The sequence below is a fragment of the Marmota flaviventris genome, chromosome 4, assembly GCF_047511675.1.
Source record: "Marmota flaviventris isolate mMarFla1 chromosome 4, mMarFla1.hap1, whole genome shotgun sequence".
Taxonomy (NCBI): Eukaryota; Metazoa; Chordata; class Mammalia; order Rodentia; family Sciuridae; genus Marmota; species Marmota flaviventris.
In genome coordinates, this window is record NC_092501.1 from 53346434 (window position 1) to 53359200 (window position 12767).

General features: G+C 44.0%; 1 protein-coding gene across 1 annotated transcript in view; it reads right to left on the reverse strand.

Moving 5' to 3' along the window:
* Macroh2a2 (macroH2A.2 histone) overlaps positions 1–3294 on the reverse strand; it is a 53384-nt gene extending 50090 nt beyond the window's left edge. The window contains exon 1 of the mRNA XM_027931292.2: positions 3239–3294. The gene's annotated coding sequence lies outside the window, so the exon portion shown is untranslated. The remainder of the gene's footprint in view (positions 1–3238) is intronic.
* Between the last annotated feature and the right edge of the window lie 9473 nt (positions 3295–12767).

Genomic DNA, 12767 nt, shown 5'->3' on the forward strand with positions numbered 1-12767 from the left:
TAGAGTTTATTTAGTCATTCTCCATTTATGGCTGTTAGGTTGTTTTCAATTTCAGCAATGAACCAAGACTCTGCAACGAACATCCTTATACATGCTGAGCACGTGTGTACCTACTTTTATTTTTCTTTTTGTATTACTAAGGATTGAACCCAGGGACATTCTACCACTAAGCTACATTCCCAGTCTCTCCACACACACACACACATACACACACACACACACACAGTTTTGAGGAGGGGGTCATGCTGTGTTGCTGAGGCTGGTCTCGAACTTGAGAACCTCCTGCCTCAGCCTCCCTTGTTGCTGGAATTATAGGCATGTGCCACCATGCCTGGCTTTTTTTAGGATATATAACAAGAAATGAAATCCTGGTCTCAGAATGTGTTCATTATCCATTTAGTAGTGCCCAAACTGCTCTCCAAGTTGATTATCAATTACACACCTGCCGATAGATCTCCGAGGTCCTGGGTCCCGACTAGTTTACCAACATCACATTTCCCCTTGGTTTGCTCAACTTTCTATTTGATTTCTGAGGCTTGGGGTGTAAGCTCAATGAGAACAGGACCCTGACTTCTTTTACATTTGCTTCCCCCTTTCAGAGGTGTTTAAGAATTAGTGCTTTGTGAATGTTTGCGGAATGATCTTCAACCCTAAGTTTTTTTGCTCATCTTTAAGCAATACATATTTTTCAAAATCATTTCCCAAGCCTGTGTCTAAGTTTGAAGTTCTTTCTTGATTTCTTTGTAACGGGGATTGAGCCCAGAGGCGTTTTACCATTGAGCTACATCCCTAGTCCTTTATATTTTTTTGAGACAGCATCTCACTAAATCACTGAGGATCTTGCTGAATTGTTTAAGCTGGTCTTGAACTTGTGATCCTCCCGCCTCAGCCTGCCTAACCTCTCGGATTACAACAGCCTGGCTGAGGTTATTTCTTAAGAATGAAAAACATTCTTAAGAAAGTCCGTTGAATTTCTGCACATCCCTCCCTGAGAACAAGTTACAGACATCTTTCCTTTAAAGTTGCCTGCGACAGAATTCACCTCCTGCTTTGCTGGCAGGAGGCAGAGAAAACAGACTGTGGTTGTCTCAGACAATAGCTAGCGGGGTGTCCCCCCCAGCTGGAAACAGCACACCAAAGGCTCTGCACAAACTCTGGGAACTCACAGAGGATGGAATGGTGAGGCAGTAGGGTTAGAATCTTTAGGATATTCTGGATCCAAGGAAGCAAATTCTTTTATAGAGTTTGAAATAGTGGAAGCCATCAATAATGTCCAAAGTCTGACAAGGAATGGATCCAGGTAAGGCAGAATTACTAGGGTAGGAAAAAACAGAGAGGAAAAGTGGGCTTATTTTAGGAGGAAATATGGATGTAGGACAGAGGGAGTTTGAAGATGTGAATTGCGCAACTTAAGATACATTTTCCCACCCGGCAATGGCTGTGTGTATTTATATGATAATCTTAGGCTAAAGCAATTTTGAAATTCACAAGCGCAGTACAAATCTTGTAGCTCTGAATATTTAATTTGAATATAAGAAGAGTTTGCTAATGGGGAAAGAGATGACTTTCAGTTAAATATGAATGGACTGAGAATTATATACAGCTTAGTTTGTGTTTTGAAACAACGTAAATGAATACGTTCTCGTTCTTAATAATGTTTTCTTTTCCTCTCACCTATTGACCCGTTTCAGTAGCAACTGTGCAGCTCAGCGAGAGAACGATTGTATTTCAACTCAAACACAAATGAGAAAAGTGAGGCCACCATTTGCCATGGTGGACTGATGGTCCCTAGAGGCTCCTGGGTCTTGAATTCTGCTGAGCTGGCAAGGCTGGCCCAACAGTTCCCCAGCGCCATCACATCACCGGAATACCCGAAAATCAGGCTCTGGAGCCTGGGTCCATCGCACTCTGTCAAACACGCAGGGACTCGCTCTTTTTCTCAGCCCATTTTTTTCTGGCTCCTTCCATCCCATCACCCATCAAGGGGCCATTGCCATAAAAGCCTCAGCAATGAGTAGGCCTCAAACAAGCCACGGTGGCCCCTGTCACCTAGGAACTATTGGCGATGGGAAACTCCTGGAAAAGGCTCTTAGGCCCTTGGAGGACCAATGCACCTTTGACCATTGTTGTGAGGAACAAAGAGGGCAGGAGCGGAGGGCGCCCCCACGAGGAAAGGCGAGAAAAAACACCCACAGGCGCGACGGGGGGCTGGCCAGACTGGATCTAGGGTGCACCTGGGTGGCCGGCCGGGCGCCTGGAGAGGCAGGGCTGGTCCCCACCCGCCGCGCCCCGAGTGCGATTCGCACCGTGTCGTGCGCCCGGCGCAGCCCTCTCCCACCCCACAGCCCTTTGCGGCGCCGCAGCCACTTTACTTTTATTTCCTTTTTCTTTATATTGCGACTGTTCTTGTTGTTGTTATTATTATTATTATTTTCCCGCGCAAAGCGGGAAGCCGGGACTGCCGGGGCGAGCCGCGGATCTGCCGCCATTTCCCGGTGAAGGCGCAGCGCGCGTCGGCACCGGGCGCCCCGGAAAGGGAACCGGAGGGGAGTGCCCGGCCCCGCGCCCTCCTCCGCGTCGTCCCCGGGGCGTGCGCCCGCCCGCGCAGCAGCCCCCGGCCCTCGCCCGCGCCGCCCGGCGTCCCCGGCCTGACCTTCCCCAGCGCGGCCCGCCCACGGACCCCGGTCCCTTCCCTCCACCCGGAGCCTCCGCGCCCCTTCCATTGTCAGCTCGGCGCAGCCGGAGCCCACCGGGCACCTTTGGAGGCCCCGAGCGGCCCTATTCCGGCGCCCTCGGCCCTGGCGCAGCCCCCAGCACCCGGCGCAGCCCCCCTTGGCGACTGGGCGCCTCCCTCTTCTGCACCCCAAACTCCGCATCCCTGGGAGCCCTCGGCTCCCTCCAGGGCCAGCCTCGCCCGGGGCCCGCAGCTGGACCGCGCATCCCTCCTTCCTCCCTGCCTCAATGCCCAAGCTGCCCCCGGCCCCTCGCCGGCCGCAGGAATTTTGCCGCTTCTTTAGCACCCCCTCCCCCCTTATTTCCCGAGGAAGCAAGTTGGGCAGTTTGGTTTATTAATTTTTCTTTATATGCGGAGGGTGGGCTGGCTATTGGGGATGCGCCCGCAGGGGCTGGGGGAGAGGAAGGGGTGGCTCTGTCCGGCCCCTGCACTGCCCTGGCAGCGCGTTTTGTTTCCAGACCCCGGAGCCCCTAAACAATAATGCCATCGCCATGGCGGGCTCACCTGGTGCTGCGCCGCCGGCTCCGGGCGCCCGGTGCCCTCTGCGCGCCCCTCCCCGGGCGCAGGTTCGGCCCGCGCGGCGCCGGTGCCGGGCAGGACTCTTTGCCTTTCTTTGGGTTTTATCTGTGCGTGTCAATGGCGGCAAGCGGCAGTTCTCTGGGCCGCGGATAGTAGCGGGGGGAGGAGGAGGAGGGAGAAGGGATTGCTCCTTCTCCACATAACCACCTCTAGGAGGAGTCGCTCAGCCTCATCCCCCGCCAGCCCTGGCTCCGCGATGGGTCCGGGGCTTTCGGTGGGGCTTGATGAGCTATTGTCCTTCAGGAGCGTTAATGATGAAACCGCGCGGCCTCCGCGTAGCTGGCGGATCTGTTGGATCCGCAGAGGACCACTTGCTAAGATGAGGCTAAAGGTGGGGACAGAGGCACCATGGTCACCATCCAGAGTCTCCTGTTAGCTAGATCCACCTTTAGTGGGAGAAGGAGGCGCGGGTGTTCTGGCAGTTCTGGGGAGAGCCTTAGAAGGTGAACGCCAAAAATGCTACTTTCCTTGCTCTCAGTGTCCTGAAATCACCACATTAACGTTTGCGTTCACCACTGGGGAGGTAGCCTAGGGTGGCCACAGCCACAAGAACTGAGAATTTATGTATCCGTGCTTGTCTGCTTTTAATTAAGACCTGTTTAGAATAGGTTGTTGTGTAATATTTGAAGTAGCTGATTATATTTTGGCTGGTGAGACTGTGTCTGGGCATAATTTTTAGTTGGGTTGCTTTCACTGTATTAATTTGCAATATCCAATGGGTACTGAGGTTAGCATCCGGCTATTGTCTTAAGGACCAATTTTTATTAGTCGATAGAAAACGCATCTTTATGGAACTATGGTGGGCCTATCAGGTGTGACAATGGGGATTAGTTGCTCTGCTCCTACTGGAAGCCATGGTTCTCTTTTGTATTGTGAAATGTTGGCAAGGGCGCATGGCTGGAGGGCCAGTTGAAGAAATTTGTTCAGCAGGAAATGCTAACTTGCTATGGACCATCCATATTTCCTCTGAATTCTCCTTGATGAATCCAAAAATTCCAGAAAGCAACATTTTAATTTCTTCAAAGAACAGAAACCTAGATGAAAACAGGATTCTCCAGCACTGGCCAAATGGATGATTTTCCCAGTCTTATCATTTGGTAATACTGTGTATATTTGTTGCTATAAGCTTGTATTTAGGCAACGGGGCACTTTAGGATGATTGAAAGCCTCCTTGCCTGAATAGGAAGAAGCCCAATGCTCATGCCCCAGGATCTGTACTAAAGTTAACCATGGCTGTTACTAGCATTTATAGATAACACTTTGGATGTATGTAGGACATGTTCTTTTCTTTCTTTCTTTTTGTGGTACTGGGGTTTGAATCCAGGGGTGGGTGTTCTACCCCAGCCCTTTTTATTTCAAGACAGGTTCTCACTTAAGTTGCAGAGACTGGCTTAGAACTTGTGATCCTCCTATTCCGGCCTCTTAAGTCTCCAAGATGATATATGTGTGCTAGCTTCCGTGATAGAACACGTGCATTTTTTTAAAAAAATTGTTCTAATTTGTTATTCATGGCAGTGGAATGCATATCAATTCACTGTACACAAATGGAGCACAACTTTTCATTTCTCTGGTTGTACATGATGTAGTCACGCCATTTGTGCAGTCATACATGTACCTAGGGTAATGATGTCCATCTCATTCGACCATCTTTCCTACCCCCATGCCCCCTCCCCTCCCCTCACTGCCCAATCCAAAGAGAACATGTGCATTTTAAATATGTGTTTTTGCTGAGAAGTCGGCTGTCTTCCTCTTTGATTTCCTTCCAAATCATGCATGTATCATAAAGGTACAAATCTCCGTTTAAATCTCCATGGCTTCCCAAACTCTCCTGGACTCTGTAGTCTCTGCTGATTGGAACTTCCTTCCCTCTTCTTCCTAAGTCTTTCGTGCTCTCTGTGTATGACTTACCTGTTTGTCTTGGGAGGTACTTGCCAGGTCAGAAATCCAGGTGGGATAAAGTCCCATTTTCCTGAGATGTATATTTAAAGGATTTCAAGTGATTCTCTGTGGCATCTTCTAATAATGTCTTTCCTCCTTTCTGGAGGAAGTGCCTATCTTCTTTCTTATTTCTCCAGAAATAAGCTTCAGGCCAACATTCAAGAGTTCTAGGAGTGCCTGAAAAATACTCATACTCTTTCTATCAATCAGCCATGCTGAGTGAAATGTAGTTGAATAATTTGTCAGTATATATTAAATTTGTGTTCTCCCTCTAATTTCTCAATAAAGATGGCATATGTGGTCAATTTAATGTGAATTCTGTGTAACTTCTTTCACACTAGCATTTGGTTACGAGCTATCCTGGGAAGCGCTAGGCTAGGGAACTTTTTAGTTAGGATTTTCCCATTTTATTCTGGGTGGTTTCTTTAAATACAAATGTTCCTCCTTTATGCTGGGATTACCCCCCTCCCCATAAGCCCATTGTGGGGTATAGGTTCTTTTCTGGCATGATCTCGGGCTGACTCTGAGCTGACCGCCATTCAGCATCATAAGAGGACCTAACGTCAATATCTCCAGCCTGGGAGCAGGTCAAAACACAAAATTACAAGAATGATTTCTCCTGAATGCTTTTTGCTTTCACACCATCACAAAGCTGCAAAACTGTAAGTGGCGTCACTGCAAGTCAAGGAGGATTGCAGATGATGCAGTCACAGCTCACAGAATTCAGGGCAATGCCAGCTTAATAATACTTTTGTTCCTAGAATAGAAGGTGTTACATAGAGGTCACCTGGCTCAAACCCTTTGCTATAGGAAGAAATCTGGTAATTGTGGCCGTGGCCATGGCCACACACGTCATCAGTGGTGGAACTTCCAATACATTTCCACATACCCAGCCAATGCACTTATTATTATTATTCTTTTTGCACCCGGGATTGAACCCAGGGGCGCTTAACCACTGAGCCACATCCCCAGCCCTTTTTTATATTTCATTTAGAGACAGGGTCTCACTGAGTTGCTTAGGGCCTCACTAAGTTGCTGAAGCTGGCTTTGAACTTGGGATCCTTCTGCCTCAGCCTCCTGAGCCTCTGGATTACAGGAATGTGCTACCATGCCCGGCTCCAACACAGTCTTCCCCCAACTCCAAGCTGTTCAGAATGTATGTGGGACAAATATGCAAATTAATATTCAGAGCAAGTAAATTACATATGTTTAATACTGAAAATTTAACACAAAAAATCTAATGCTAAGATATTATCATTTAATTAAAATATATTTAAAGTAGCCAACATGATTATAAGTTTATCAGAAATCTTTTGAGTTCTGCAGTTACCTCTAGCTCAGGAACATCTATCTGGCAGGTTGGGTAATGAATGATGATAATAATAACACCTTATTGAAAGCTTGCTGTGGGCACTGGGCCAAGAACTTTACCTTATAGTGCTTTTAATTCTCATAGAAGTTCTGTGGGGCAAGCACTATTCCTCCTTTTTACAGAAGGAAAAATTGAGGCAGAGAGTGAATGGGAAACTTGGTCACAGAGAATAAGGAAATGATAGGTTCATGCTCTTGATTGCCTCTTTAATCTGATTGTAGGAAAGTGCATTTGATTTAAGCAAAGGAATTTTGCCCTCAGTAATATGATTGAAAGCCCCTTGGACCCCTCCCAGTACATAACCTCAAAGAGTCAGCCAACAGTCTAATTATAGGAGGTTTGTCTGATTACAGCTGCGCTGAAAACATTTTCTTAACCCTTGACCTGTATGTGTGTGTAACATGATGAATACGTGTATTGATTCTGCTTTGGCTCCATTAGCAACAGGAATATCTAGTAAAATTTTATTGAGATGCAAGATGAATTGTTTCTCCACTCAGAGACCACTGCGTAGCGTGACTTAGAGATTTAAAAAAAAAATGGATGAAATAAGTCAGAAATGCAACCAGGTTCATGTCCTGTTGGATCTATTAGTAAGTCATCCACAAAAGCATCATTTAAGAACCAGCATCATTAACTTTTGTTTTGCCCCACAAAATCCTTTTTTTCTTTCACATGATCCAATGTGTGATGTTGTGTGAAGTAAGTGGACTTTTTTTCCCACAATTAGTTCTAATCCAGTGTATGATATAATCTGTGACTCTTTTACCCTTCTAGGATCTTGGGGACCTATGAATTTCCTGACTTTGTCTCTTCCAGAATGAATATGTGCATGTGGGTATATTTATATTTGGCATATGTGAGTATATGTGTGTGAGATTTGTGTATCCAGAGTAATTTTGTTGGAGTTTCTGATCTCCTTTAAAGTAACCTGAGATTTCCTGGGAGTACCATAAAAACAGATGGAAGGTGTTAGTTTAAGCTCTTCTTTGGATGTAAGTTGGGCAACTCTGGATGCTGCATTCATTAATTCCATCAAAGCACCAGCTGGCATAACCCTAAATAGCAACTTAGGGGTCTGAAGCTATGAATGCAGACAAACACCAGACTAGGAGTATCTCATTATTTTAAAGAATAAATAAAGCTTCCGAAAATGCTTTATTGCTGGGAATATACTAGGCAATCAATCTGATTAAATTTTTAAAGCTAGAAACATGTAAAGTCTTTCATATTGTTATATTTTTTTAAAGAGAGAGAATTTTTTAATATTTATTTATTTATTTATTTAGTTTTTGGCAGACACAACATGTTTGTATGTGGTGCTGAGCATCGAACCCGGGCGGCACGCATGCCAGGTGAGCACGCTACCACTTGAGCCACATCCCCAGCCCCATATTGTTATATTTTTAATAGTGAACATGATTAATGTTAAATTTTTATTTTCTTGATCCAAACTGATGGTTTTAGGACCTGTTTTTGATGTTGTTGTTGTTGTTGGGGTTGAACCCAGGTGTGCTTAACCATTGAGACACATTCCCAAACTTTTTTTATATTTTATTTAGAGACAAGGTGTTGACGGAGTTGCTTAGGGCCTTGTTAAATTGCTGAGGCTGGCTTTGAACTCTCCATCCTCCTGCCTCAGCCTCCTGAGCTGCTGGGATTATAGGTATACACCAGGCACCTGTCTAACTTATAAACTGTTTTGGAAAGGAAAATTCAATGTTTTGGATCTTTAAGACAAATTTGCTGTCATCCCCAATTATGCAAAGTTTTGGTTGGGAAAATAAAGCATGTGGTGTCATTAAGTCGAATGGCAACAGAACCCAGGGCTAAGGGCAATGTGCCAGCTGGTATCTCTGTTCTGCTTGGTGATGCTCTCTGATACCTCCGGGCAGAGATCATCCCGTTACCTCCAGGCAGAGCTCTTTGTGACAGTTGTGACGGGGAGTAGCAGCAAGCATCTAGAGAATTTGGATCTCTGTGACTGTGTTGGCAGATCTGTGCAATGTGACCTTACACCTAAACAAAATTGCTCTTTACAGTTCAGGCCCATTCCAAAGAAAGGGGGCATTGATTTCCCAAATCCACAAATGCAGAACACCATAGTAAAACTATAATTTATTTATACAAATGGTGTGTTTTTACAAAGGCCATCTGTCAGTTGACTCTCTGATCTAAAACAAATCTGTTTGTTCCCCAGAAGAAATAACATGTCTGTTGAGAAAGGATTTATGGACGACAGGCTGCCCAATCCCCCAACCACTGGTATAACAGTAACTATTTATGATATATTTACTTCTAAGGGAGTGAAATGGGTGGAAACTATTACTTGTAAAGTATGGTAATTAATTTTTCATTACCTCAAAGCCAAGAAATGGTGCCCAGTTGCATCTATTAAGATTGCTGCATGAGAAACATGTTCCCTTCTTGGAAAAAAAATCCAAATAAAAGCATTTAATGAGCTATGGTCACACGTCGAAGTTCACTGCCCAACGGAGTGGGGACACAACCACAGGCTTGATCCCAAGCTCGGATTATTTTCTGGAGGACAAGAGGACAAACCACTGTTCAATGACCTTGGCTACTTGATCCGGGGATGTCATTGCTGGCCCTCGTTGAAAGATAGATCTTACTATTAATACTAGATGTAAAAGGGACAGAGACTGGCGAAATAGAAATGGCAAGAGGGGAAGGCTCTGTGCCCTGTCTCACCTGCCCTGCCGCCCACGCCAGGGGAAGAAGCTGGAGAGAAGGCTGATTTATTTATTCCTGGATTTATTTCCCTCCCTCCCTCATTTTACTGAGGAATAACTGACAAATCAAATTGTATATGTTGAAGGTGTCCCACATGATATATGTATAAAGTGAAATAAATGTATATAGTACTTTGAATATAGTATTTTTTTTTTTTTTTGGTACCAGGGATTGAACCCAGGGGCACTTAACCACTGAGCCTCCTCCCCAGTCTTTTTAATATTTTATTTAGAGACAGGGTCTCACTGAGTTGCTTAAGGCCTTGCTAAGTTGCTGAGGCTGGCTTTGAACTGGTGATTCTCCCGCCCCAGCCTCCTGAGCTGTTGAGATTACAGGTGCAGGGCACTGCGCCTGGCTGACAATACAGTATTGTTAACTATAGTCATTTTGCGTGACATTAGATCCTTCACATGTAAGTGAGATCATATAGTGTTTGTCTTGCTGGACTTTTCTCAATTAGCATAATGCCCTTGAGACTCATTCATGTTGTCACAAATGGCAAAATTTCCTTCTTCTTGTAGAGCTGAATAACAGTTCACTGCACGCGCCCTTTTTTCTATACGCTCACGCATCTGCAGACAGTCAGGCCGTTTCCACATCTCGGCTATGGTGACTGAGCCTGCACGGACAGGGGAGTGCACATGGATCTTTGAGCTGCTGGTTTTCTTTCATTTTAGACATAGACCGATAAGTGGGACGGCAGGATCAGTTGCAAGTCCTATTTTTAATTTTTCAAGAAACTTCAGTAGGATATTTCAAAAGGCTGGACTAATTTACATCCTACCCACAATGCACAAGGGTTTTCCTGTATCCACACCCTCACCCTCACCAATGCTCATCTCTTGTCTTTTTTTTTTGATATTAATTTTTTTAGTTATAGGTGGACACAGGGTCTTTATTTTACTTTATGTGGAGCTGAGGATCGAACCCAGTGCCTCATGCATGCTAGTCGAGGGCTCTACCTCTGAGCCACGACCCAGCCCTCATCTCTTGTCTTTTTGATAATAGCCTTCCTAACAGATATGAAGTGATATTTCATTGCGGTTTTGAGTTTCTTTGATCATTACCGCTGTTGAGCATAAAAATGTACCTGTTGGCCATTTGTATGTCTTCTTTGGAAAAACAGCTATTTGCTTATTTTTTAATGGAGTAATTTCTGTGGGTTTTTCTTTTTCTTTTTCTATTTGTTCTGCATCACAGTAGAATGTATTTTGACCTATATATATGGAGTATAACTTCCCATTCTTGTGGTTATACATGATCGTGTATTCATATAAGATATTAGGAAAGTTATGTCTGATTTATTCTACTGTCTTTTCTATCCCCCTCCCACCTCCCTTCCCTTCATTCCTCTTTGTCTCATCCAGTGAACTTTTATTCCACTCCCCCTATTGTGTGTTAGCATCTACATATAGGACAGAACATTTGGCCTTTGTTTTTTGGGGATTGGTTTATTTTACTTAGCCTGATAGGTCTCCAGTTCCACCCATTTACCTGCATATGCCATATTTCATTCTTCTTTATGGCCGAATAATAATCCATAGTGTATATATACCACACTTTCTTTATCCATTCATCTTTTGGAGGGTACCTAGTTTGGTTTTATGGTTTAACTATTGTGAACTGGGCTGCTATAAACATCCATGTAACTGTGTTACTGTAGTACGCTGAGTTTAGGTCCTTTGGGTATAAGTCAAGGACTGGGCTAACTAGGTCAAACAGTGGTTCCATTCTGAGTTTTCTGAGGAATCTCCATACTGCTTTCCAGAGCGTTGCACCAATTTGCAATCCCACCAGCAATGTATAAGTGTGCCTTTCCCTCCATATCCTTGCCGACATTTATTGTTAATTGTTACTTGTATTCTTGAAAATTGCCATTCTGACTGGAGTGGGATGAAATCTCTTAATTTGCATTTCTCTAATCACTAGTGATGTTGAACATTTTTCATGTTTATTTATTGATTGTTATCCTCTTCTGAAAAGTGTCTGTTCAGTTCCTTGGCCCGTTTATTGATTGGGTTATTTGTTTTTTTTCTTTGGTGTTAAGTTTTTTGAGTTCTTTATATATCCTGGAGATTAATGCTCTATCTGAGGTGCAGGTGGCAAAGATTTTCTCCCATTCTGTAGGCTCTGTCTTCATGTTCTTGATTGTATTATCATTATTATTATTTTTGCTATTGAGTTGTGCAAGAACCTGATATATTTGGGACTTTACCCCTTATTAGAATATGGTTTGCAATATTTCCTCCTGTTCCGTAGGTTTTCTTTTCATTTTGTACAATGTTTGCTGTGAAGAAGTTTTGTGGTCTTATGTAATCCCTTTGGTTTCTTTTTTATTTTTGTTTTCTGTGATTTTGGAGTTATAACCAAAATATCATTGCCAAGACTAATGTCAAAAAACTTTCCCGTTTTCTTCCAGGAGTTCTACCGTTTCATATCTTCTGTTTAAAACTTTAATCCATTTCAAATTAATTTGAGCAGTGTAAGATGGGGGTCCCCTTTCATTCTTTTGTGTGTGAGTTTCCAGTTTTTCCAGCATCATTGATTAAAGAGACCATCCTTTCCCCATGGTGTCTTTAAAAAATTTTTTTTTTAGTTGTTGATGGACCTTTATTTTATTCATTTATTTATATGCACTGCTGAGAATTGAACCCAGTACCTCACACATGGGAGGCAAGCACTTCACCACTGAGCCACAACCCCAGCACCCCCCCCCCCATTGTGTATTCTTGATGCTCTTATCAAGGATCAGTTGACTGTATTGAATATTTGATTTTGAATGAAATATGGTACTTCCTTTAAAAAAAATATATATATATTCTAGTTGTCAATGGGCATTTATTTTATTTGTATGTGGTGCTGAGAATCCAACCCAGTGCCTCACACACGCTAGGCAAGCGCTCTACCACTGAGGAATCTCCATATGCTAAACCCCAGCCCGAAGTATGGTGCTTCTTAAGTACATAATTCTCTTCACAAAACTAGCCTGAGTCATAAGGGAGGGACAAAAAGGCACTGGTCTCTTTTCTGACCCCCCTTCTTTTTGGCAGTGCTGGGGAGTGAACCCAGCGCCTCACACACGCTAGGCACGTGCTCTACCATTGTGCTACAGCCCCATGCTCTGAAGTACTCTTAAAATGAACAAAACCATCTCTCCCTGCAAGTATTTCATTTATTTTTGCTTCCCAAACATTTTGAAACATAAATAATACTTGAAAATAGTACAGAAATCAAAAGGCACAAGGGCAGATACTCCAAGGTCCTTTCCCTTGGACTGCAACTGCAGGCTGCAGGTGTCCTCTTCAAGGGAGTGAAATCCTGGTTTATTCTGTGTCTTCCTGAGCATGTGGTTTTTGCTGCATGTTTCTCTGTGGGTACAGAGGTCATATT